The 27,348-nt window shown below is 51.3% G+C and overlaps 1 protein-coding gene across 2 annotated transcripts in view; it reads left to right on the top strand.

The window, feature by feature from the left end:
- The window catches only part of TWIST2 (twist family bHLH transcription factor 2), a 60,489-nt gene that overhangs the window by 26,447 nt on the left and 6,694 nt on the right, over positions 1 to 27,348 (top strand). The window contains exon 2 of one of the 2 annotated variants that reach the window (XM_033229662.1): positions 10,832 to 14,667. The exons of the other annotated variant lie outside the window; for it this stretch is intronic. The gene's annotated coding sequence lies outside the window, so the exon portion shown is untranslated. Of the gene's footprint in view, positions 1 to 10,831; positions 14,668 to 27,348 lie in introns of those variants that run through there. 2 annotated transcript variants of the gene reach the window in all.

The raw sequence follows: 27,348 nt of genomic DNA, 5'->3' as shown, positions 1-27,348 counted from the left end.
CAAGACACAATGCAGAAAATATGAAATACATTCATTCATTAGCTTTCCCATCTCTTAAATGGTTTGACCCAACTGGGCAAGCCCTGGCGGAAGAGATTGGACATCTGGAGTCCATCACTGTCTGAGGCTACGGTGGACCCAGCTCCCTTCTTTTCTCTGGGGTGATACATGGTGGACACTCAGCCCTTTAAGGAGCCCTGACCACAGATGAGACAGAAGGTGCAGCTGCGGGCCTTCTCCAAGAAGAAAACGGCCTCTTCCGAGACTCCTCCAACAGTGCTGCCGCTGGGTCAGACTTGTCACTGAGCTTCCAGCAGCTTCCTCTCTGGCAGAAAATGGATTCGGCCAAAAGATCAAAGAAAAGGAAATTTAGAAGTCCATGTGACACTGGTCAAGCATCCCAATAAAGGGTGTATCCTCTGTGACTTTGTTTTTCACGTCCTGGCATTGGTTTGCTTTGTTGGGAAGCTATGCAGACTTGCACATCACCTTGTAACAGAGGTTGGCTTCCAGTGGGCTGGACGTTTACGAACAGATGGGAGCCAAGAAAGTGCTGTGAACTTCAGCTCCCTGACCGGGGTCACGGGAATGCCATAAATCAGGCCAGACAAATTCCCATGATGTCAGTCACTCGGCCGAGTTTCTGGGGGTCATGGGTCTCTTCGCATTTCTCCCCTGTCCCCAAGTTCCAAAAAGACAAATAAATAGATGGAAAGGTTACCTCACAGATCCTTGGCAAAGACCCCTGGAATAGCACAGCTCTGTCCCCAGTGAAAGTTGACTTCAGAAGATTCTGATGCAATAGAGAAAAAATAAATGGGGTGAGGAAGCCTGTGGCTCGTGGGGCTCCACTATGCAGCAGGGCTGGAGGAGGCGCCAGGGTGCAAGGAGGGCGGGGGACCCCGAGGCCCCGGCCAGGGTTCACATCCTCACCCCACTAGCGGTGGATGTGGAGGACCCTGGTAGAAAGGAGATCTGTGTCGCAGTGAGCTGTGCTTCTCAGAAATCCTCCTAGTGCACCGGTCACTGCCCTGTTGGGTGGGTGTGGGCAGAGGGCGGATGGCCACACAGCCACTCTGGAAGTTTGGGGACAGCTGAGCCCCACTAGAGTGAAATCATGTCAGGCACCCAGGCAGCCTCTGCAGTGGGCACTAAGGGACTCTCAGCAGCTCAGAACTGTCCTTACTCCTAAGGAGTTTGAAATTAGAAAGAGTAAAACCTAGGGGAAAAGAGGACTACAAAGTGTCTCCTGAACTGGACCCACAAGAGACTGCAGGCTCCAGGTGCTTCTTGTCTGGGTAAATGCCTTGTGCTTTCTAGAGCTGTCCACTCAGTTATTAAGCCCACTGCTGTGTCAGGCCGAGGGTGCAGTGATGGCAGAGACAAAGTCCTGCCTTTGGGGACAGTCCCCAACATGGCAGCAGCTAGATTAGAAAAAATAAAGATGAGGAAGCCTCCCAGAGCATCTGTGGTGGTATCTACCAAAACCTGTCAGGGATGGGAGAAGCTGCCTCTCAGTAGGAGCTTAGATTAAATTCTAGGTAAATGATATACACGAAAAGTACACTTAGCAATATGCCAACAGAATAGGACGCTGAGAAGATGGTGGGTATATTTGTGGAATATCAGGGCATTCGGATGCCTATGAAAGGTTTTTGACACACTTTGGCAGTATGTGTCAAAAGCATTCAAATTTTTCAGATTCTTGGATTCATTTATGCAATTAAGCACATCTATAGTCAAAAAAGGGAAATAAAGGGAATCGATTCAAGAGATACTAAAATGCATCTGAGAAAAATTTAACATATTTCTGTTATTAAAACCTCCCTTTCTGATGTTTAAAATCTCAATAAGCTATCATAAAGAGATTCTTCCTTACCTTCAGTGGATCACCTGAGGTCAGGAGTTCGAGACTAGCCTGGCCAACATGCTGAGACCCTATCTCTACTAAAAATACAAAAAATTAGCTGGGCACAGTGGCGCTCACCTGTGGTCCCAGCTACTCAGGAGGCTGACGCAGGAGAATTGCTTGAGCCCAGGAGGTGGAGGTTGCAGTGAGCTGAGGTGGTACCACTGCACTCCAGCCTGGGAGACAGAGCAAGACTCCATCTCAAAACAACAGCCACAAAAAGGCTGTGTAGCGCTCAAGTCTTTTGTATAAAAGTCAGCAGGACTCCCGCCAGTATACTCTTTTGTAACATTGTCTCAAACTTAAAAAAATGATTCTATCTGGATCATGAAAAAGAAAAGAAGTAGAGATAGGGCTATTGGCAAGCAGAAGATAAAAATATTAACATTTTTAGATGATACAGTTGTCTACCAGGACATCTACAAATGTTACAAATGATACAGTCTCTACCCTATATCAAAAAAAAAAAAAAGAAATCATTTGAAAATCTTTAGAACAAATGAAACAATTTAAACTGAAGGCAATTGCTAAGTGAAGATAATTTTTCACAAGCACTCTCGCACACACTAGCAATAAGCATTTCAATCATATAATGAAGCAAAAAGATGTCATTCACACAAACAAAAATATTTATGCTTATGAGATCCCTTATATACGTTTACTGAGAAATATGGAGGACTTTTATGAAGAAAAATCTCTTAGCTAGAGAGTCCAATAGAATATTTTTTGAATGAGAAGCTTTATTTATTAGGACTCTGTTTGGAAATACATATTACTGTGAACATATCATTTCTTTTACAATTTAATTTATATATTTAATGACATGTTTAATTCAACAAAATTATTCTCAGGTGCACCTGGAAGACTAAGAGAGCAAACACGCCCAAGACACTTATGAAAAAGAAAAATGAGGAGAGAGGTTTTGCACTACCAGGGACTGTAATCCAGAATTTTAATACTGAAATTACTGGGTGCACTGGGGACCAGGCAGAAAATGGAATGAAATGGAACCGTGGAGAGCTCAGAAACAACCATGATGCTTGTCCTATTCAGGTACAGGGTAAAGGAGACAATGGCCATGAAGACGGTGGATTATGCAAAGCATAATTCCAAAAAGGAATTATCTGGAGACTGGTTTTGTACAGGTCCACCCAAGAACAGCCCAGGAGGTTGTTAAAGGCTGATGTTCTCTATTAGTTGGTAAACAGCTTCCATGGTGGCCCTCTCCCCTGCTGTACCCCTCCCCGTCCACGCACCAGCAACTCAATAGTTAACCCCTGGATCTCGGTGCCACCAATGGGGGCCCAGGACATCAGCCACCCCAAGGCTCACTTATCTGGGTCTGGCTTGCAGGCAACCCACTCTTGCCTTTTAGAGTTATTGTTACACTTTACTTTTTCTTACAGTTTTCTAATCTAGAGTTAAATGGCTACCAGAGAGTGTAAACGCCAGAGCGTCATGAGAAAAAGAAGAAGTCGGCTCCTCACCCTAGCGCAGCGGGGCCTCCAGAGCTTATTAAGGCCATGGGAATCTGCAGACCTGTTCGGCATCCTGGGTCCTGGTGATTGTCAGAGGCCAGCCTGGGGGGATGCGGGTCACCTCTCACCGCTCACTGTAGGGCTCCTGCATGGTGCAGGTAGCAGCCCCTGTTGATCTTTTTCCCCCCTTGAAGTTGTGCTCCTCATGTTAACCTGGAGTTCATTCCTCCAGGAGGTGACGCAGAACACAAACCTTTCTCTGAGAACAGTAGCAATGCACAGATTTAATTCCAAAACACAGGCTCTAATAGCTGTCTGCGACCATGGGGACAAATTGAGTGAAGAGGAGAGGAGGCTGCCCCAGCAGTGGGGGGTCTGTGCTCTCAGCGGGAAACTCAGTGTGTTCTCTCTTGATAGCCCTCCACCTTCAGGAGGTGACTTTGCTCTGATATTTCTTTAAGTGTTAATGTTGGAGCCTGCGGTAAGAACTCAGACAATTAAACATACCAAGTGAGGGCATGTAATCGTGCAGAAGGCTCAGACACCCAAGGATAAAAAGTGAGACCATCGTTTTAAAACATTCTAATTGTATAATATCACGTCGCATGTATGCTTTATACAGAGAATAATCCAGCAAGCACAAAAGGCAAGCTGACTGACGTTGTCTCGGCTGTCCTGGGTGGACACACAGCCTGCCTGACTCTGCCCCTCTGAGACCGTGAGCCCCTCCTGGTGGGGCTCTGACCTTGCCTTACCTAGACTCATGTGTCTTAGAGAGGCTTGGAGTCAGTACCTTCTTGATGAGACCAATAATCAGGGCTCTGCTGGGCCCAGTGGAGGTGGGGGTAGAACATCAGAAGTGGATGACCTCTTGAAAAGGTGACAGTCCTTCCCCATCAGCCCACGACTGTTCTGGTTTCCTCTTATTCTCCAATCGTGATTATTAATAGAGCCCCTTTCACTCCCAAAGCTTCTCATTCTACTTGTTGGGTCATGTGGTCATCCTGTCCAGCAAATGCACACCTCCCTCCCGCCGGGACTACCTGGCCACTAGGCCACACTCACCACTCCTAGGGTCACTCGTGGAGTTTCCTAAAATGCCCCTTCCTTGCTCTGCTCGGCTACCCACCCCCTATTCTGACATGCCCAGCTAGGAAGGCATGTGTTGCAAATCACTCGCTCGGAAACCAGGAGTCTAGTGTCAAGTTAGTGGCTAGCAGGATCCCCTGGCCGTCCTGGGTCAAGCACCAGCTGTTGGGTTGTGGACATGGACAGCCCTGCCAGACCTTGCTCCGTGCAGGCAGTACCTGTGGGAAGTTCCCTGGACCTGCAGAAGGGCATGATTGGCTGTCCTAGTGTGATGGGGTCAGGGAGGGCTTCCTAGAGGAGGTAGCACTGACCAGCACTCAGAGGTGCAGAGAGCATTCTGCACAGAGGGAGAGGCAGAGATAGTTTATGCAGAGGACCTGCTATGATTGCCAGCTAGGGCATGGCTCAAAACCCAGGGGGAATGAATTTCCCATGGAGAGTGCTTGCCCTGCAGGCAGACAGGGGCCTCCACAGGGCTCTGGGCTGCCAACATTGTAGGGCATTATTTAGTGTGAGTGTTAGTGTTAATATTAGTGTTGGTGTTAGTTTTGATATTAGTGTTAGTATTTATTATTTGTATTCATGTTAGTATTAGTATTAGTATTAGTGTGTTAGTATTAGTATTAGTGTTAGTGTTAGTATTTATTAGTATTAGTGTTAGTATTAGTATTAGTGTTAGTATCTATTGGTATTAGTGTTAGTGTTAGTATTTATATTAGTGTTACTGTTAGTAGTAGTGTTAGTGTTAGTATTTGTTAGTATTAGTGTTAGTGTTGGTATTTATTGGTATTAGTGTTGGTGTTAGTATTTATTAGTATGAGTGTTACTGTTAGTGTTAGTGTTAGTATTTGTTAGTATTAGTGTTACTGTTAGTATTCATTGGTGTTAGTGTTAGTATTATTAGTATTAGTGTTACTGTTAGTATTAGTGTTAGTGTCAGTATTTATTAATATTAGTGTTAGTGTTGGTATTAATATTTATTAGCATTAGCGTCAGTGTTAGTGTTAGTGTTAGTATTTATTAGTATTAGTTACTATTTATTAGTGTCAGTGTTAGTGTTAGTATTTGTGTTAGTGTGTCAGTATTTATTAGTATTAGTGTTAGTGTGAGTATTAGTGTTAGTATCTATTAGTGTTAGTGTTAGTATTAATGTTGGTGTTAGTATTTGTTAGTATTAGTGTTAGTGTTGGTGATAGTATTTATTAGTATTAGTTAGTATTTATTAGCATTCGTGTTGGTATTAGTGCCAGCATTAGTTCTGGCTGGGCTGGGCTGGTGTCCTGGGTCTGAGCTGTCTGCGTCCCCATCTCGGCCCCTCTTGAGTGTCTCTCACGTCTGCAGTCCTGCACAGCCCAAGTCCCAGCGGGACTGCTGCATCTATAAATCCCTACGTAAGGAAATGTCATCCGGAGAAGCCACTTGGCCTTCAGATGGGAACACTGGACATGACGAGGGCTTTAGGGAGGAGAAGGGGCCACCTGCTGTGTGCCTGGGTTTTCCATCCATGAGAGCCCGTGGGCATCACAGCCACTCCATGAAGGGACTGCCTGGTTTTTCTCTTCCTGTCTCTCTCTCCATCTGTCTCTCTTCCTCTGTCTGTGTCTCTCTGTGTGTCTGTCTCTGTGTCCCTGTCTGTCTGCCTGACTCTGTTTCCCTCTCTCTCTCTCTCTCTCTCTCTGTGTCTCATTGTCTTGTTTAGGGGCACATGGCAAGTCAGATTTAACCCTGGGCCTCTGGCTCCCAGGTCCCTGTTCATACATCAATCCCCACTCGCCTTCTCTTCCCTGGGGCGCTCTTTTCCCTCCTCTCCCAGCAGCAGCCTAGGTCTCCTGAGCCTGAAGGTCTGCTGTCTGCACAGTGCACTGTCCTGTGCTTCCTGAGAGCGTGGGAGTCCCCGGCCTCTTTCCAGCCCATCCAGTGCCTACCTGTGTTAACTGGACCCAAAACCTCTGAGTCCGTTCAACAGGGTGGTGGCTGGAAAACAGATCAGTACTTTTTTCCACTTTTAGACTGCAGCCTGGACAGAAATGCAAACGCCTTGTGTCCCGTGCTGTGCCAGGGTGCCCTGCCTTACAAAGCAGACAGCTCTGGAGAAGCATGTGTAAATTTAATTTGGGGTAACACTGACTCATGTTAGGATCATTTCAGCCTCTTCACCTCGACTCCGATTGGCCTCCGAGGCAGCACCGACTCATACTCCAGCTTAGATTGCCTTAGTGCCCTGCCTTCCAGACCAGTAGTTAATGATCTGTAAAAACACTTAAATTCATGGGGAAAACTCCTTCTTGAAAGGAGCAAAGTTACCTGTGTTTGTAACTTACAGATTCCTTTTGTCCCATAATGAGGGAACTTCCTGGGAGCCTATCTGCTTGGAATCCTGGGAAGTGATATCTCGATTTTAAAAGTCCTCCACGATCAAAGCTTCTTTTAACAAAATCAAAGGATGCTTCTGGGTTGCTCTCCTGGAAGCTGGGGCAGTCAGAGCAGAGGGGCTGGTGGACGTGGTCCAGGTGTACCCCCAGGATGGATGCAGGTCAGGGATATGTGGTCCAGGGTGCAGATGTCTGAGCCCCTCCTGATTTGAGGGCAGCTGTTGACATCGTTCCCTCCAGTTTAGGGGACAGATGGACACGAATGTTTCTTCCATGATTCTTTCTCCTCTAGGTTCTGTTTTTCTGTGAATTCTTCTAGAAACCTGAGCAGGGCCTTTGCGTTTCTGAACCTCCATTTTCTGCTTTTTTATTTACTAGGGTAGTGCTTGAAGTTCCTTGGAGGACAGCCGCGGTGTTTACGTGACTCTTGTTTTATTACCGGGATTGGGCTGGCGACAGTTCCTCCTCCCAGGCAGTCGCCCCACGTGGACTGTTTATCCTCGTGGAGACGTGCGGGATCCATGAACACCGTGGGAGCCGGCCAGGGCCCCACAGGGCTGCAGATGGGCTCCGTTCACCAAACTGCTCATTTTGAAAATTCTCTGCTGATTTAAAATCCACTCGCGCTTGCCGCTGTAGCTGGTCGTCTCTGAGGAGCTGAGCTGGCTCGCTTGACATTAAACAGGAAAAATAAGGAGAGAAAAAAACAGAAAGTGAGGGAAGAAGGGACAGGAGACGCCAGAGCTGCAGAGTGAGATGGAGATGGCCCAAGCCCAGCCTTATCACTCCCTATCCTTTAATTCCAATAGAAGGAGAAGGATGGGGATTTTGAAGACAGATCAGGGAAAACATTTAGCATTTGAGCAGAGGAATTTTCTAGAAGCCTGGCCAGGAAGGGGCTCTGAGCACACGGAGGGAGTTGAGTAAGAAGAATTCCCAGCTCCGAGGATCCTGAGAGGACCCTGGGGAAGACCATGTTGATTCCGTGCCTTGTGGAGAGGGAGGCGGTTTTCAGGAATGAAAAGCTGACAGGGTTATGTTGTTGCTGGTTTCCCAGCTGTAAGATGCACATAACTGTGGCTTTTCTCTCCTTCTGCATCTGCAAGGCTTCAGTAATTGATGGCCGATCAGAGTCGCTGTGCGAAGCCAGAGCCGTGAGCGGCGTTGTGGTTTCCGTCCTTTGCTCTCCTCTGCATTAAATGTGATTGGCCTTTTCCCTGGGGTTAATCCAAATTCCCCTAGGGTTAATCCGAATTCTTCCAGCCTTCCTCTGTTCGGAAATCCATCCACGAAGTTCATCCCCTCCACAGAAGGCGCCGCGAGTGCCCACGCAGCTGAACATCTTCTGGGAATAACACGGCCGGCACCTACAAGCCAATTCTTTGAGACAGGGTCGTTGGCTGCTGACTGTGCCTGGGCTCAAGTGCCAGTAGGCTGCCAAGACTGCCCCAGGGGTCCCAAGGCTCCTGGGTGTGGGATCACAAGACTCTGAGTCAGCGCTCCCCACCTTTACCTGGAGAAGTGAGGGCCCAGCAAGGCCAAGACTAGGCCAAGGTCCCCAGACAGCAAGTGGCACAGGTGAGGCTGGGCCTGGCCGCTTCCCATGCGAGTGGCCTCAAGCTGTGGGCATGTTCTCAATCTGGGGCTCTTCTCCATGTAGGGCTTCTCCCCCTCCCCTGCCTGGCCATGTCACAGATGTCCAGGTTTAAGCCCCAGAACAAGATTCTAGGCATGGTCTGATTCATGGGCATGTTCAAGGGTGTGGCTGCCGCCCGCAGGCCACCAGACTGGGCAGGCGAGGTGAGAACGGCACCTTCACACCTGCTGGGGGGCTGGGGCAGGCAGCAGAGGCGAGACCCACGGAACATTGCTGTATCATGGAGAAGGGCTCAGAGGAGGGGTCCGGCTGCTGCTGTCCCACGGTCCAGCAGACCCAGCCCCCAGTGCTGGCAAAAATGTACCTCACAGGCCTCCCCCAGGTCAGGAGCACAGGGAGCCTTCCGGAAGCATGGCCAGGAAGTGCCTGCTCCCTGGGGCCGGCTCACTGCTCCAGAGGAAGATTCCAGGGCTGAGCTGCGCTCACACAGTTGACTGTTCCCAAACCCACCAGTCTGCAGGTCACTCCAGCTCCCCTGAGTGGTGTGGGCAAGGGGCAGAGGAGGCCAGGGGGCATCAGTGGAGCGTCCCCCCATGGAAGAGAATGTCCACGTGCTCGTGGAGACACGTTTCTCCTGAGAAGCCTGGAGCGGGTGGGGGTCAGCCCTGGTCCGTTAGGGGCTTCTTCACCTTCTCATACCTCTCAGCCCTCAGTGCCCTCCCAGGTTGTGCAGACGCGGGGAGGCTGCACCACTATGGACATGCAGTGCCCCCTCCCTCTCAAGGTCCCTGTGGCCGAGTCTTCCCAGCAGAACCCCGATTCCCGCCCTGCCTCGCTTGTGGGCTGGAGGGCCTGGCTCCCGTGGATGGTGGTCAGTCTTCCCTCTCTCCTCTAGTGCCACACGGTACCTGGCCAAAGCCGTCATGCTGCCTGACTCAGCTTGCTTTACTTAGTCCAGGCAAAGTGGTAGAAAAAGAAAAACTGGCCTTTTGTGGCTTTATAGTGCACATTTGACCAACGGAAGAATCAGCCCAGAAATGTACATTGATGAGTCTGCTATTTCTTGCTGGCTATCTACTGTGCTTGATGTCTATTGTATCAGCTATAGCACACAGAAGATGTCTGGTCCTAGACACTGCACCTTACCAGTGTCTTGTGGGTGTTTGGTACCTGTTAGCAGAGAGGTTCCGGGTGCTACTGAGAGTGATGGTACAAATTCACCATCAGGAGCCCCAAGAGTCCTGCAAGCCACATTATAAACACTTTGGCTAGCCCTGCAGAGATGAAGGAGTATTACTGGAAGGCTCATCGGGATCACATCTTAAAGGGAACCAATGGGTTTTATACATTTTAAAGTATATTTGTAATCTTAGCTTTAAAATCACGTTACTGGCCAGGCGTGGTGGCTCACACCTGTAATCTCAGCACTTTGAGATGTTTGAAGCCTGGAGCTCACCACCTCCAGTCTGTACCCCCCAGAGAAGGCCCAGGGGCTGTGCTGAGGCCTGGACAACATGGTGAAAACCTGTCTCTACTAAAAATACAAAAATTAGCTGGGCGTGGTGGCAGGCGCCTGTAATCCCAGCTACTTGGGGGACTAAGGCAGGAGAATCACTTGAACCTGGGAGGTGGAGGTTGCAGTGAGTCGAGATTGCGCCATTGCACTCCAACCTGGGTGACAGAGCAAGACTCCATCTCAAAAAAAAAAAAAAAATTACTGATGATTTTCTCACTAAGATATAAAATGCATCGTGAACTTTGTTCTACAAACAACAGAACAGCTCCCACGATGACTGCCTGACCCTCTACTGGGCTCTGAGTCCCAGGCTTCAGGGAAAGAACATTATCTTCTGAAGCACCAAAAACCCCTCAAAAACCCCAGGGCAGAGCTCTTCTTAGCGTTAATTACGTTTGCAACTCAGCAGTTCAAACACCTGCAACCGAGGGTGGACTATTTGGGGGAAAAGTGGCTTCTTTCTGCATCCAAAATTTTGGTTTGCTAAAAGTTTCATTTATGAAACTTCTCTGGTCCCTCGTACACAGTATGAGGGAGAATGCGACTTTCCTCTCAGAAGTTGCCATAAGGGTTGCTAGTGCCTTAAAGATGAGCACATGTGTACATGGTATTCCCTTCCCCAACGCGAGCTCACCTCACCCCAAATCTAAGGAAGTACACTTCTAGGCTGTTGTCTGGAGTCCCGGGGACATGGGAGGTTTGAGGCTCCAGGCTTCCTCTTGGTGAGTGATTGATTCTTACGAGTTGAGTGGAGCGAAGGGTGGAGAGGGAGGGCAGGTGGGAGTGCAGCGTTGGAAGGGCCTTGTGTTTGGGCAGTGGGGGCTCTGTTCACACCACAGATTTCCAGTAACAAGAGACTCTTCCCACCAGAGGAGATTCTGGATGATGGTGCCATTGCCAAACCTTCTGCTACCAAAGAGAGCGAAAAGGAAGAGGAGGCAGCGTGTGGCCAAGACAGCCCTCGAAACGTTGGCAGGAGTGAGCACATTAGTAATGGCTAAGAACACGCTTGAATCATTTGCAGCAACCCAGGACAGAGATGCCACAAGAGGACTTCGGGGAAAGGCGAATCCACTCATGCATCTTGGAGTTTTTTTTTTTTTCAAGTTCAGAAAAGGAATCTTCACCAATGTCTTGGACCATGAAGCAGAGACTCCGGTGCTGACTCTATCATTTGAGCTCCTAGGGGTACTCATGCCCAGTGGAGCCTGCACACCAGCGACACCACCAACACCATCTTGGTGTCTTTCCCTTTAGAGGAGGAACAGGACACAGAGGGGTGCCCGATAATAACCCTCCTTTCCTCTCTTCCACCCCGCCACATCATCTCAATAAACCATGAAGGTGACTGAATGAGTGTGACTCCCTCATTACCAATTGAATCCTCTGTCTCTGTTGATGTTGGGCAGTTAAGCTTTTTCATGGGCTCATTCAGTATCTCGCTCTCTCCGTCTCTTTCCACATGAGACTTACACTCCTCTGGCCAGATTCTGGTGCCCTGGGCATTTTTAGGAATCAAATCCTGGCATTTGGCTGAAATTAGTGCAATTAAGTTATCAGTTCCTCAAATGCCATCTATAAATTACTTTTTGTTTGTTTTAGACAATCCTTTGTTTTCAAACTCTTGCTTTGGCCCTGGAGGCAGACTTGGTGGTCCCCTGGAGAGGCGACTTTCTCCCTTCATGCTCCTCCGAGCCCCTGTGGTTAGGCAGGACCATAGGACTAGTTCCAGCCAATGAGCGTTGGGAGGAAGCCTCGGCAGAGCTTCCAGGCTAACGTACGGAAGAAGCTGTGTGCAGGAGGCCAGGTCTCTTCTGCTGCCCCAAGTGCCAGATGAGGCCACAGGTTCTCAAGACCGTGGAGGCTCTACCAGCCTGAGTCCCTTCTTGACTGCATGGAGCAGAGTCCCTGTCAACCTGGATGAGCAAGAAGCAAATGACTGCTGCATGAACCTCCTGAGATTCAGGGGCTTCTGTGTTGCAGCGTGAAGCCTAACTTGTTCTGCCTGGTACAGCACCGACATGAGCAGGAAAACCATCTCATAACCCGCAGCTGCTTCTCGTGTTGTCCTGAAAACCTTATGCAGGTGGACTTTGCCTGTGAAATGGGGGGGGGGGGGGCATTTAAAATTCATGTGAGAGGAGCTCAGTTCCAAAAGGCACTTTTCACTCAAGTTTTTTACAAATCACAAAATGTTCCCAAGGTGTAACTGTAGCTTCATGTGTTATTTACGAAATGTGGCTCTATATGCCAGATTTCTTTCAAGTAACTCGAATGTTAGGATGTTGAGAGATGTAACCATTTTGCACTTTACCTAAGCGCTATTTGAATTCTTACCATTGGCTCAAGGTCTACTGCCCTGTTTTCAGAGTCCTGTCTCGATTTCAGGTTTTGTTGAAGTATTCTTGCCTCTACTCACTTTCATCCTTCTTGTTTGATTGCAGGGCAGTGCTTTGTTTTAAAGCAGATTCAACCTGAATTCTTTAAAACTGCACAGAACATCTGCATCACATCTATTTATTGACAAAGCTTGATTAAAGACAACCTAGGAGTGAGGTGGATTTCTGGATCAAGGATTGAAAGTAGATGGCTGGATTCCCTTATAAACATCGACTTTGACACCACTCTGTATATTCATGGGGTCTGTGTTAGCAAAAGAAATTACCCTAGGATGTGAAGATGAAGTTTAAATGGTAATTACATGCATTAAAAATGGCCATTTAAGGGAAGGATGATTCCTGCGTAAGGAGTCATAGTCCCTGGTTTAGTCAGAAATATTGTAGCAAGCATTTGGAGACTTCAGTTCACTACTCAGCTTGCATAATAACGGCAAAGTCCTGTTCAGGCTCCCTAGATCTTAGCTCTGCTGTATTTCACCTAAAATTAGTCATTTCTGACTTTCAAGCTGAGGAATATTGTTGCAACTCATGAAGAAGCAAATGGGAATCTTTGGAAAAATACACAGCTATGCATGTCACATGTGCATGTAAGATTCCCACAAATGAATGCCCAGGCTGATTCCAGCAGAGAGGAGGAGACTGGAAATGTTCTTTGACATGCAAGTGGTTGTAAATGTTCTCTTAAAAAAATTGCAGTGTCATCCTTGGACATGTCCTAGCCACACATTCCCAGAGTGGCAGCAGGCATCACAGAGTAGGAAGTGGCCATCCCTGGAGCCCTGGATCTCACAGAGGACTCCTGGAGCCAATCTTAGAAGTCCAGCCCAAAAGAAGAGCCAGGTTTGATAGGACTGTCATTCAGTTCCCCAAATTACACTCACTTCTGAATCGTGGACTGATTAGGAACAATGTGAGTGTAAAATCTCCACCCTCAAACCATGAACTCAGTAAATCATGACTCAGGCAAACTTGGGACAAGGGTGGCCCTTCTTATAGAAGCAGTGTGTGTATATGAGTATCTGCATGTATATATGGTACATACATATACACACACATATATACATGTGTGTACCATAGATACATAGACTGTGGATGGTGGGTGTGTATAAATATGTGTACACCAGGTGTATAAATACCAAAGACCCTAAAGCCACTGCCAGCCTGCACTTCAGAGCCCACACTCTCCCCAGGCCACCCCTGTGTTTCTTGGGTCCGGAGCAGAGCTCCGTGCGCACTCTGTGCATGGTAGGTATTTGTTGCTGAGTTGTCTCATCTCAAAGAAAATTGTATTTGTATGTATTCCTTCATAGTTACCTGAGTTATCTAAGCTGCAGTGAATAGTCCTCTACAGCCCCAGTGCAGTCGTCACGTGGAATGGAATTCCACCCCTCACAGGCTGGTGGCCGCATTTGTAAATGACTGCTCTGATGCTCTGATACTCAGTGCATTCATTACAGATTTCTTACCATGAAGTAAGCACCTGCTACTGTGTTCTCCCCCTTGCAGGGCAGGTAGTACCAGCCCATTTTGTAGATGAGAAATGGATTGCCAAGGATGATATGTAAGTGTAAGAACCCACCTGTCTACGAGGGCGCCCAGCTTGCTGGAGAGAAGAGCTGCCTGGGTGGAGGCTGCCCAGCCCGGCCTGTGCTTTCACAGAGGTCCCAGGGAGTGCAAATGCGCCAAGGGGAGCCTGCTCCCAGGACTTAGTTTTCAAGGAGAGCTGCGTGGAGGATGCATTCTCAAAGACATCCCTGGAAAGCGAGATTCACCTGGGGCAGTGGAGCGTCCAGAGCAAAGTCCTGCACTGGCCTCTGCACACGGCCAGGGAGGTGACAGCACCAGGGATGCCACACAGCCAGGAGCCCATTGGGCTGGGGTCAACCAGGCCACCTGCTATGCTTGTGGCCACTCCAGGCTGTATCCCCACAGACACTGACCGCTGCTCTGCAGGACCGGCACAGCAAGAGCTCACCCCGGCCTGGGCAGGGCAGGCACCCTCCAGAGCCTGGGCGAAAGTCCGGCACCTCCCCATCAGGTATGAAGGCATCCTCAGCTTAGGAGATGGCCACTGAGAGCTCGTGATTGCACAAGGCTTGTAAAAAAGAGGGAACGCATTCTATAGCCACAATCCGGGTGAACCTTCCCCACTTAGGATTTTTGTTCCAGAAGCATGACCAGAAATGTGTGTGCACGTGTGGCTCACTCTCATTCATGTCATTTGCTAGTTCTGGAAGAAAAATTCACTGTTTAGGAAAATACAGAATATTCAAAAACATGTTGAAAATAAAAACAAATGCCATAAGACTTGTTGGAGCATGCTACAGTTTATAAACATGGGGTTTTATTGAAGGAATGTCGAATTTTTACAAATTGAGTAATCATAGGTATATTTCTGTATCTCTTTACTTGATCGTTGAGGCTGTGAGTCTTCTGGGGCAGGGGGATTAGTCTCTAAGCTCTCACATCAAAGACAGCCTGAGAAGGCTGTGGGGGACCTGTTCTCCCAGGGTCTGCCCTTCCAGGACTGAAGTTGTTCCACCCACCGTCATCACAAACAGCACTGAGACACTTGACTCCTTCAAGTTCTCAGATGCCACGGTGTGTTCTCACCTGCACCCCGGGACCTTGCCAGCTATTTGTGGGCTAATAAGAATCTGTGCACTTTCACTGCCGTTCTCGGATCCCCTGAGGTTCGGCCCAGCCCGGCTCTCAGTTCTGCAGTTCACGCCACTTTTAGGAGGACGCTGATTAGATTTGTGGATCGTGATATTCGCAGTCTGATCTCAAAAATGAAATGTCAGGAATTGCAGCCTTTTGTTAGAGTCTGATGCAAGAGATCTCCAACACGTTTTCCAGAGCCGTCCCCAGCTCCAGGTGCTCTTAGGATCAGTGAGGCCACCTTGACCCTGTCGGGAGCATTCGGACTCCTGGTAAACCTCTCTCAGTGGACAGCAGAGCTGTGCTTGTCAACGGCCTCTGGGCCCCGCGCCCTCGCTGCAGCCGGTGGAGATATCACTGGTCATGGCTGATGATTGGCCGAGCACCTGTGTGTCTCCTCAAAAGGAACCTGGGGATTGGCTGGCATGGACTCTTCCTTGTGCTGGTCTGCATTTCGTCCTGGACTTGTGTGTCTCTCTGTGCTGTCCTGAGGCCTGCGGGCTCCCAGGTGTCTGTGTTCCAGTGTAGGGGGAGCTGGAGGGTGAGAGGAGAGTCTGGCAAACATCCTTCCTCTGGCAGATCTAGGAGGCATGCGAACAGGGGAATGGCTTCCCCCAGGAGGAGGCCAAGGTCCTGAAAGGCAGGTGGGGGCCTCGAGACAAGAGAGCATGGAGGTTCGAGGGTCAGGGGTCGTCCTTGGCTGGCTGACAGCACCCTCACTCTGGGAGCTGGAAGCTGGGAAGACAGAGGCCTGCACATTTTCCAGGCTTGAGTCCAAAAACCCTGCTGTTCTCCGTGTCTCTGCTGCCTCACTGCCTTCCTCTGTTTGCCCCTAGAGACCCAAGCGCTGGGTCTGTGGAGTCCGTGGGGATGTCTTTCTGTGTGAATGAGCAGCCACTGAGTGTGGGAGGATATTGGGCTATGCAGGACAAGCTGTATTTATGCACCTGCCCAAGACGGGACCCAAGGTGGGACCACAGAAATTTAGCCCTGCAGCTCGTTCGTGGAGCCGCTGACCACTTACCCCTTCCTCTTCAGTTCGCGCTTGCTGCTGAGCCATGCGGGTTCTGTGTTCTGTTACGTGCGGGTGTGTGGACTGGAACCCGCCTGCAGCCGCCACTCCCACCTGCCCTTGTGTCCCTGACTCTACATGGGCTGAGCCAGGCAACCAGCAGAAGGGTGAGTCCTTCCCCAGGACTCAGTTGGTGAGACTCTGGTTCACCCCACGGTGGAACACAGACACCTGACAGCCCGCCCGCCTCAGGACAGAGGGAAACAGAGGTCCAGGTGGAAATGCAGAGCGGCACAAGGAGGGGGCCATGGCCCGGGTGCATGTGTGCTGCGCCACGTGTTACACGTGAGGAGAAGACACACAGGTGCTTCGCCAGTCACCAGCCAGGACCTTCCCCGGTCGCCTGTCCAGCCTGGGCTGTTCACTCACCCTGTCCTGCCTCTGAAATTTACTTTTTCCCTCTAATATGCCTTTTTGTTTGTTTGTCTGTTTTGTTTTGTGTGTATGGGTTTTTTTTTTTTTTTTTTTGGAGATGGAGTCTTGCTCTGTCACCCAGGCTGCAGTGCAGTGCAGTGGTGTGATCTCGGCTCACTACAACCTCCGCCTCCCAGATTCAAGCAATTCTCCTGCCTCAGCCCCCCGAGTAGCTAGGTCTACAGGCGCCCGCCACCTCGCCCAGCTAATTCTTTTGTATTTTAGTAGAGACAGGGTTTCACTGTGTTGCCCAGGCTGGTCTTGAACTCCTGAAATCAAGGAATCCGCCTGCCTCAGGCTCCCAAAGTGCTAGGATTACAGGGGTGAGCTGCCGCGCTCGGCCTTCTAATATGTTTTTTTCAGTCACCACTACAGGCCTCCACTAGCTGATTTTACCTTAACTGAGGCAAAGTCTTCAACACTTAGTGTGTGCTCGTTGGTTTCTTAATATGATGTGTTTCTCAACAGAGATCCGTTTTATTCATGTGGTGCAGAATCTGAAATAGGCTAAAAGTAACTGAGTCCAGAGCTTGGGAAGCAAAAGGCCTGTCCCTGTTGCAGAAAGACCTGGTTAACCGTGCTCCCAGCTGCTCTGCCAGAAACTCCAGCTCTGCAGGCCTAAAAGCACCTCTGCCACACCTTCAGCTGAAATCGGGGTTCCCAGGGATTTGTGGGACCCGGCATTGAACTATAGTAGGATTCCTGCCATTCCTTAGGATGTTGCATTCTTCTGAATATAGGTGAATAGATGCAAAAAATTTCAAAAGTAGTTTATTTTATCAGAGGCATTTAAAAAAAGACCGCTCACTGAAATAGATTTAAGTAGAATTATTCTTGTAAACAGTTTCGCATTTTAAAAACGGCCTATTTTTTCAGGATTAATTTGAAGAACTAAAAACTGGCCTTAGTTACAGACATGGCTTATGGTCAGCATTGTTTAATTATTCACAACAGTTTTATATTCCCCATTTAAAATGTGTTCAAGGGAGACAGTCCCAGAATCATTCTGCCACACTTTCCAGGCTCTGCACTCCCCAAAAGCACAGCCTGTGCCTCGCCACTCTGAAAACAGGCCCCGGAGCCTGGACACCTGGGTTTAATTCCCAGGGCTTTGTTCCTCCGCTCCCTGGGCAGAGTGGCTTCCTGCCTCTCAAAGCCTCCGTGTGCTCAAGCTCAGAACATGGAACACGGGAGCACTGATTGCGTGAGATGGTTGAGAGCCTTCAGCCGAATCCCAGATATACAGCCTGGGGCCCAGCACTCTGGAAACACCGAGCGCCTGCAGCCATTGTTCGCAGCTTCTGGCACATTCGCTGTTCCATCAAATGTGTGGAAGTGCCGACCCCCCGGCCTCTGCAGCAGCCTGCACCCGGCTGAGGCTGCCCTTCTGAAGACCTAGACCCTGGTGATCTTTCCGACGCCTGGTCCTCCTGCTAGCAGGGGGTGGCGCTCATGAGCCCTCCCTTGGCACCCTCTGGTGTCAGTTCTTCCCGGCCCTGCCTCTCCTACCAGACACCTTCTTCCCAGCCTCCCCCTCCGCTTGCCCCTAAGTATCTGCCTCCTCCAGTTCTGCCATGGATGGAGGTGTAGATCAGGAATCTGAGCCCATCTTTGGAATCCAGAGGCCTGGGTTCAAATCCTAGCAAAGCAAGTATCTCCACCTCTGTGCCGATTCCTCCTCTCTCCCAGGGGAGAATAAAGTTGGCCTCAGTCTGGAGAATTGGCCTCCGAAGCCCCCACCCTCTTCTGGGGTTCCCGGCATGTCCCTTTGCTGAATGGACGTGCCCTTCACGGTGTCCTGAGGACTCCAGCGGCTCCACGTGGCTGACACAGGTCTTGTTGCCCCCGAGATAACTCCTCCTCTCTAGAACTGAGTCTAGCTTCTGGGTCAGGATGCACCCAGCCATCCAAGCTGGACCCCTCAGCCGCCCCTCGCCACCCCCACACTCAGTGGGTCACTGTGTCTGGTGGGTGGCCCCTTGCCGCCCTGCCTGCACAGCTGCTGTCTCCGTGTGGTCCTGGCCTCCCTCTGGGCCACTGGGGGAGCCGCCCTGCCCAGGCCCCACTTTGGAGTCTGTCCCTTGCCAGCCAGAGCTATCTCTGACAGGCAGATCTGATGGTGTCTGTGGACCCCCGAACCTTTCCCAGCCTCCCTGTCACCTTGGGGAGTCCTGCCAATTCCTGCCCGCCCCCCCCCCCCCCCGCCCGAGTCAATGCTCTCTTTACTCCCAACTCCCTCTCCCCACCCTCCTGGCTGTGCCTCCCATCTCTGCCTGTGCCCACGAGGTCCTTCCATCCCTCTCAACCGGAACTGACCTCCTTGAAGACCTGGCTGCAATCCCGAATTCTGTAACGAGCTCTCCAAACCCTCAGAAACGTAACTGTCACCTTCCCTGTATGTTTATTGTGGACCTTGTAATCTCTTTATTGTAATAAAACTTTTGCAGTCATCACCTATATTTATAATATATTTATATTTTATAGCAAGACTGTTGCAGACCTGAATGTACTTTTATTATACCCTTACTAGTACAGTTTTGTGATAGTGATTTGTTCTGCTGCTTGTCTCCCCAAATGAACTGTGAGCTGGCTAAGGAAGGGGCCTCGTCCTACTCGTCTTCACATGCCTGCGTTGGGCAGAGTGCCCTTCACCGGCAGCCCTTCTGTCCACACTTTTGTTAGCTGCTGCTGCTGCTGCTGTCGCTGGGAGGGCTGTGTCTTCAGAAATCCATGTGTTCTGCGAAAAGACATTTGTAAAGTTCATGCCCCGGGTTTGGGCCAGTGTATCAGTGCTGTGGATACAAAAGGTATTTGCAGCCCAGGGCTTAGTTGACCTGCATATTCTGGGGGAGATTCTGCACCCGCTTGGTGGGTATGTCAGGCCCTTCCTCACCTTCCTGTGGCCCCAGTCTCTCTGAGTCTGAAAAGGCACTGCTTGGCCAGATGGCCTCCAGAGGGGCGTCCAGCACCACCAGCTGGAAAGGGTGACTGCAGGGCAATTTGTGTTCCACCATCTTCCACTCTTGGGTTTTATTTGGAGACTGAATTTGGTGGCATCTGGAGAAGTTAAGGGGTTCCTGGACTTGGAGGCCCCAGGTACTAGGAGAGGTGGAATGCTCTGCCATCTGGCTTCTCGTGGCCGGCCAGCCCTCGCTATCTCTGAAAGTTGGGAGGGGTCCCTTGGCAGTGCTCCCAGGACGCTCATCATGGGGAAACGGGAAGGTCTCGCAGAGAAGAAGAGGGTGGGGCGGATCTTGAGGGATGGGTCAGACCCTGCAGCCTCAGCCCCTGCAGAGCCCGCCCTGGAGAGCCTGGGGGTTGCCAGGTGGACAGGGAGCGGCTCTGCAGGGTGGCCCCTCCTACAGTGGTGCTGGGGGCCCCAAGCAGGAGGGAGCCGGCCTGGTCCGCTGCAGACAAGCTCGCCCTCTCCCCTGGTTTCCTTGGGCTGACTCCTCCTTGCCAGATAGGCCATTCCAAGCACAGTCAGCCTGAGTCCCTGAAGCCAAGCCCAAGCTGAGGGAGAGAGACAGCCTGACTTCCAGCTGGCGCGAAGTCCTTGCTCCCCTGGAGGGGCCAGGCCAGGCCAATAGCCACCGGGAGCCCCGGCGTCGTAAATACGGTCATTCCCACATTCCCAGCAGGATTTCTCCTTCTCAGGCGCAGCAGGCAAGCCGGGGTCAGAGGCATGAGTCATGAAGCGGGAAGAGAGGGGCGGGATCCGGAAGACGGGTTCGGCAGTCCTCGCCTGACTTCACCCTGCCTACTGGCCCTCCACATCCTGACGGCGAATGCCCCGTGTGTGGGGCATCTGAAAGCGTGCCTGGGGTGCCATCAAAGCAGAGAGGGATGCAGAGAGCATGGGAGATATCTATAGCATGGGGAGCAAACAGGCCCCTATCCCCAGGGCCACCAGGCTGTGCTGGAATAACAGGCACCGTGCAGGACCCCATTTCAAGCTAGTGATGCTGGAGGTCCCTCTGGAGGCCGCCTGGCTGAGCAGTGTCCTTTCAGAGATGGAGGAACCTGGGTCACAGAAACGTGGGGTGGGGTGTGACTTATCCCAAGTCACCAGCTGGTTCTCTAATATCAGGCTGCCACCTGACCGCCTCCTGAGCCACTTGTCCCAAAAATCCTCAAGGCCCCATAAGAGCTCAGAGCAGGCAGCACCTAGTCCATTTCTCTGTGACCAGCAGACACCCATTCATCCTCTGGGGGGTCCTGGGAACTTTGGGGTGTGAGTGAGGGAATCTCACCCATGCAGTCTTTCCTGGGAAGGCCTGACTCTCCAGAGGGGAATGGGGCCAGCCCCTGCCACACACACACATGCTCTGGGATTTTAGCTCTGGCCCATTTATTGGAGTACCATGGGCATGTGGTGGCCTCCCTGTCACTCACGTGGTGGCCTCCCTGTCACTCACTGGCCTGCTGAGAATCACATGGCAGAGGCTTCCACTCAGAGCCCGCAAATAGAGACCAGAGGGTCCTGCCTGTAACAGTCACTGCTTCAGTGTGGAGAAAGGTGGGCACAGCCCCAGGGGGAGGGAGGCACCTGGGTGAAGGAGTGAGGGGCACCCTGGCACAGCCATTCAGGGGAATGTTGTGAAAAACAAATTAATCTCAGAATTCCGATTGTTTCCTGATTCCCATTTGCTTCCAAGAGAGAATAGAGCCTGCTTTACATCCCTTTCCTCTTAGCCTCATCATCGTCCCATAGAAATATTCACCAAATCCTCTAATGCCCCCTTTGAAAGTCGCCGTCAGCCATGGTGTCCCTGCATCCTCCTGCCACACTTCTGCCTTGGTTGCAGACATTGATTCTTGGACGGTCCTGTGGTGGGGCTAAGGGGGGATGGCAAGCTTTTGCTGTTTCCCTTGTGATTTTCTGTCCTCTGCACAGCCCCCTGTCCCCGTGTGCCCCAAGCTTCCAGGACTTGCTCACAGCTGGAGGAGCCACAGAGGTTGGCCAGGAGGAGGGGAGCCTGACCCCCAAAGACACCTGCCTTTTTACCAAGTGGGCCCCCCTTGCCACCTTTCCCCTACAGCACCCAGCCCCAGCAAGGGTGGCAGGGCAGCTGGCTTCCTGGCATGCCAGGCCCCACCAACCCAGGCCACCCTGGTGCCTGGCTTCCTAGTGACGCGTGGCTTCTCCTACTCAGGGCCAGCCTTGTGCTCAGCTGCTCAGCCTCCGAGGTCCCCTGCCCTGCTTAGAGCTCGCTGTGCATATGTGGCCTGGAAGGAGGCGTCACACTCTCTACCATGAAAGCAGCACTCTGCATTTCCTCCCCCGCCTCTGGATAAGGCATTTGTCAAAAAGACAGTGCACTGGGGAGGAGGCTCTGGGGTGGAGGTGACCAGCTTCATGCTGGCACTGCCCATCCCAGCCCAGACTAGCAGCAAGCTGGGAGCCTCCCCGGAGCCGTTCGGCCCTCGGTGGCCAATGGTCTCTTTGAACCGTTACCCAGATGGAACAAGGAAACCCGTTCGGCAGAGCAGGAGGGACCCTCCCGAGAGTCCCCACGGGGCCTGCTGCTGTCACCCTGATGTCTGCCCATTGGGTGGGTGATCACTGAGGCATGGTCCACAGGGCTGGACTCGGCCTGGGTGCACAGCTGTGTCCACTGAGTGTCCGGCCTGCCCCAGGCCCTCCTGCCTGCCTGAGACTGTCTCAATAGGGCTGGAGGATATGTCAGGGCCCTTCAGAGGAACTGCAGCTGGTGAACGCAGTCTCGGGGCCTGGGTGCTGGGGGTGGGGCCAGCCCCGAGCAGGGAGCATCCTGCCTCTAACCAGCTGTGTGACAGTATGGCCCAGCCTCAGCTGATCCCTCTCAACAGGGCTGAATTGTCACAGGAGGTAAATGACAAGGCCGGATATGTTGAGCCTCGTCTTTCTGCCCAAAAAACATCTTAGAAGAACTGGAGATTTTGTCAAAGTGCAGATGTTGATTCTGAGGCTCCAAGGCCCGAGACTGCGTCTCTGAAAGCTCCCGGGGAATGGTGCTGTTGCTGGTCGGGGGACCAACTTCCGGGTAGCAAGAACTTAGAATGCCCGTGATGCTGTTGTAGATGCAGAGGTCGCTTGGGTCTGTTGGATTGGTACAAAAGGGAGGTTCCCGCCAGCCGCTCCTGAGACACAGCTCAGGGTGGGTGCAGTGTGGGCGAGAGCTCCTTGGGCACAGCTGCCCTGGGGGGGGGGGGCTGGCCTTGCTTTCTCCTTCCTCTCCCCTGAGGTGGGGGGGAGTGCTCTCACACTGTGGGGAGAAGACATCCATGTCGGCCCAGCCTTCCAGATCGTGCCCTTGTGCTAAGGGCTTTGAAGCTTCTGTTGGGGTGGGGGCTGGGTGGGCAAAGCCCTGGAGGGGAGGCCCAGGGAGAAGTTGGCAGAGGGTCCCGGTCCTTGTGTCTTGTGGCCTTTCTGTCTGCCCAGGCTCACTCGGCTGCAGCTTTGTTATTTGGAAGCCTGTGGTCAGGCAGCTCCAGCGCTGGCTCCTGGTGGGCCCCTTGGCACCGTGTGGTGGTTGGGCAATGTGACCGAGGACTCCTCCCCTACATAGTATGTGCCTGGGTTAGAAGGTGGGCAGAGGCTGCCATCTGTGCCCTGCTGCCCTCCGGCGTCCAACTGGCATGGCCCAGTGTTACTGGCCTCTTTGCTGTTGGTATTTACAGCCCTGGCCATCATCTATCCGGTCCTGGCCTCGGCCTGCCAAGCCATGTGCCCACTGGCCACGGGAGCCACCTGCTTGATCTGCACGGTCCCGGTATCCCTAAGGCTTCAGCTGCTGGTTTCTCTCTGGGCTCTTCATTGTAGTCCCTCTTTCAACAAATATTTAGTGAGCACCTACGAGGTGCCAGGAGCTGTTCTAGACCCAGTTGGCGAAGAAAACAGCTCCCTGCCCTCTTGGGCTCCTGTTCTTTTGGTGACACGCATGTTGACCATAGACCAGGCAAGGCCAAGCCTTTCCGGTGAAGTGGCTCATTGAGCCCTCACAGCACGGATGCAGCACGTCCTGTTGTGACCCTCCTTAGGTGTTTTGCAGAGGTGGAAACTGAGCTAGACAGGTGAAGCCACTTTCCCAAGGCTGCGCCACAGAGAGTGGTAGCTGGGCTTCAGACTGGGGCCAGGCTCTGGGGACCGTCTCAGGGACGGCTCAGGAAACCCAGCCTTGGAATTGCAGACACCCCTCTCCGTGCCCATCCCGGCATGCCCTCACCGTCCCTCCTTTCACAGATTTCCGAATGGTAAACGTTCTGTATTCCTGAAATAAACGCTTCTTGGTCATCCGGAATTGATTCTTTAAATACCTGACTTGACTTAATTTGCTAATGTCTTAGGATTTTTTGTATTTAGATTCACAGGCGGCAGCGTTCTAGCCTTTGGTTCTGATGCCATCAGGTGTCCAAACTGTGTTGTCTTTTTATGGAGGATGCTGGATGTGGGTGGGAGCAGAGGGTGTATGGGAAATCTCTGGACCATCCTCTTAATTTTGCTGTGAACCTGAAGTACTCCAAGAAAATAAAGTCTTTAAAAAGAAAGAAAGAGATATAAATAAATAATAAAATGGGAAGTGGTCCTTCATCTTTAGGTTCTGGAATAGTTTAATATAGATGGGAATTGTCTGCTTATAGAAAGTTCTATTTAATTCTCTTATAAAACAAGCAGGTTTATTATTCTTTGTGGCATAGATACAGACTTTTGGTAACCTGGTCCACGTGCCTGATGGTTACATTTGGGTTTCCTGCTTTACCTTGGGTGAGTTTGGTAACTCCGACAGCATGAGAATTAAGAGTGTGAGTTCACGAATCCAACTGCCTGGTGTCCATCTGACTCCTGCTGTCCTTATTCGTTGTGTGACTGGGCAGACGGAAGCTTGGGGTGACCAGGGACCCACAGATGTGCCCAGTGTGACCGGCAGCTCTAGGTGTTGTACACCCCCTGGACTCCTGCCTCCAGTTGACCGTGAGCCTCTCAAGATTTTCCTTACAGCCCGTTTCCTTCTCCCCAACATTCTTATTTGCATGTTTTGCACTGGGGGATTAGCCCATCTTTTGTTGTTTACTTGCAGACAGAGTAGCCCCAGGAATACCTTTCGTTTGGACGGAAGGCATTGCTAGGGGAATTTCCCAGGAGCAGCCGCTGAGCGGTGCACATTCTGCGGCTGTACTGCTTCTCTCGCTCTCCCGCATGGTCCCTGGACTCCCTGGGTATGGACTTTCCGGGCTGCCCTGCTCTTTCCACCGACACTCTGGACATCCTGGGAGTGTCACTGAGTGGGGATGGTGAGCTCGTGGGAAGCCAGCACACGTCTGCTGGTTGTCTAGGTCTGGAAGTCGTGGGAGGCTGCCCTACTCTTAGAGTCCAGAGATTTCTTGGTGATTCAGCTGGGTTGCCCCTCCTCTTGTTTTCCTTCCTGGAACTTGATGTTCCCTTTTAATCTGAAGATTATCCTGATAATCTGAAGATAATCCTCAACGCGGAGACATGTTCCTCTGCCATTTTTCCTGATCGTTTCTGCCCCGTCCGTTCTCCTTCACTTTTTTTTTTTTTTGGAGTCCCGCTCCATTGCCCAGGCTGGAGTACAGTGGCACAATCTCAGCTCACTGCAACCTCCGCCTCCCGGGTTCAAGTGTTCTCATGCCTCAGCCTCTGGAGTAGCTGGGATTACAGGTGCACGCCAACCATGCTGGCTAATGTTTGTATTTTTAGTAGAGACAGGGTTTCACCATGTTGGCCAGGCTGGTCTCAAACTCCTGACCCCGAGTGATCCACCCACCTTGGCCTCCCAAGGTGCTGGGGTTACAGGCATGAGCCACCGCGCCCGGCTTTCTTTGCCTTTTGCTCAGCATGCTGGGAGACTTCCAGGAGCAGTCTCTGATTTATTAGTTTTTTTCATTTAAAATGTTTTAAAACTTCTCCTTGTATTTGTTTTGTTGTTTCCAGCAGTCCTTGTTTTGTTTCCTAATGGTTCCTTTTTTTTTAAAGCAGACAATTCTGGTTTTATCCAGGCCCCTCCTCGGAGGGTGAACTCTGCTGCTCTGAGGCTGGCTCCCTGTTCAGAGGCCTCTGCTGGGTGTTCAGCCTGCAGGTGCCCCCGAGCGGCCCTCGGGTCCCTGAGGCGTCTCCTTGTCTGTTGTGCGCTCACGCCGATGGCAGGTCTCACTGATCACACTGAGTGGTTCCCTACCTCTGGTCGACTTGGGGTGGCTGAGGTGGGTATCTGAGGGGTCAGGAGGCTGTGTCCAGACTCGGCAGGGGACAGAGAGCCCCCACTGAAGGACTGTGCTCACCAGGCACTCAGTAGAAGAGAGGACTGGCCTTGTGGGGTGGCCAGGACCCATGGAGACCCATGGGAGTGGCTGGCAGCTGGGACTTCTCCACATCTGTGAACTCTGCTGTGATCTCTCTCACCCTGGCACGTTCCTTAGCCCTGAGCATCTGGAAGCTCAGGGTTGAGGGTGTGGTGGGGGTGAGAGCAGACTGCCAGGTGGCAGTCCCTTTCACGTGAACTGGGCGATGCCAGGATCCTGTGGAGGCAAAGTCTCCTCTGCTGTGATGCCAGGGGCTGAGGAAAGGCAGGGAAAGCTCAGGGTAGTGAATGTCCTGGACATCCGCTCCATGATGTGGACAATGGTCACAGCCATGTTTCTGTGGCCAGATTCTGACCCCTGATCCTCACTTTTGCCTCTCCAGGGTCCCCTGGTGGAACCTCGGGTGTGTAATGGTGTGTGTGTGTATGTATGTGTGAGAGAGATATGGGGTATGTGTGATGTGGAGTATGTGTGTGTGATATGGAGTGTGGTGTGGAGTTTGTGTGAATTGGGGTGTGTGTGTGTGATATGGGGCATGTGTGATATGGAGTATGTGTGTGTGATGTGTGTGTGATGTGGTGTGTGTGGTGTGGGGTTTGTGTTAATCAGGGTGTATGTGTGTGTGATATGTGTGTGATATGGGATGTAGGTGAACTGAGGTATGTATGTGTGTGGTGTGAGGTGTGTGTGTGATGTGGAGTGTGGTGTGGGGGGTGTGTGTGATGTAGGTGTGGATGTCGTGTGGGGTATGTGTGTGGTGTGTGTGTGTGTGCGCGATGTGGGGTTCATGTGTAATGTGAGTTGTGCGTGATGTAGTGTGTGTGATGTAAGGTGTGTGATGTGGGGTGTGTATGTGATGTGTGTGGTGTAGGGGTTGTGTGGTGTTGGGTTTGCTTGAATTGGAGTGTGTGTGTGATGTATGTGTGTGGTGTGGGGTTTGTGTGTGATGTGGAGTGTGTGTGGTGTGGGAGGGTGTGATGTAGGTATGGATGTAGTGTGGGGTGTGTGTGTGGTGTGTGTGTGTGTGATGTGGAGTTCATGTGTGATGTGCGGTGTGTGATGTCTGTGTGATATGGGGTGTGTGTGATGTAGAGTGTGTGATGTGGGTGTGTGATGCGGAGTATGAGCGTGATGTAGTGTGTGGGGTGTGTGTGATGGGGGTGTGTGTGATGTGAGGTGTGTGATGTGAGGTGTGTGTGTGATGTGGGGTGTGTTTGTGATGTGGGGTATGTGCGTGATGTGAGGTGTGTGATGTGTGTGTGTGATGTGGGGTGTGTGTGATGTGTGTGTGTGATGTGAGATGTGTGTGATGTGGGGTGTGTGTGATGTGTGTGTGTGATGTGTGTGTGTGATGTGAGATGTGTGTGATGTGGGGTGTGTGTGATGTGGTGTGTGTCTAATGTGAGGTGTGTGATGTGGGATGTGTGATGTAGTGTGTGTGATGTGAGGTGTGTGTGATGTGAGGTGTGTGTGATGTGGTGTGTGTCTAATGTGAGGTGTGTGATGTGGGATGTGTGATGTAGTGTGTGTGACGTGAG

This window comes from Trachypithecus francoisi, unplaced genomic scaffold (assembly GCF_009764315.1).
Source record: "Trachypithecus francoisi isolate TF-2019V2 unplaced genomic scaffold, Tfra_2.0 Lachesis_group13, whole genome shotgun sequence".
Lineage (NCBI taxonomy): Eukaryota > Metazoa > Chordata > Mammalia > Primates > Cercopithecidae > Trachypithecus > Trachypithecus francoisi.
This window is presented reverse-complemented; position numbering and strand designations above follow the sequence as displayed.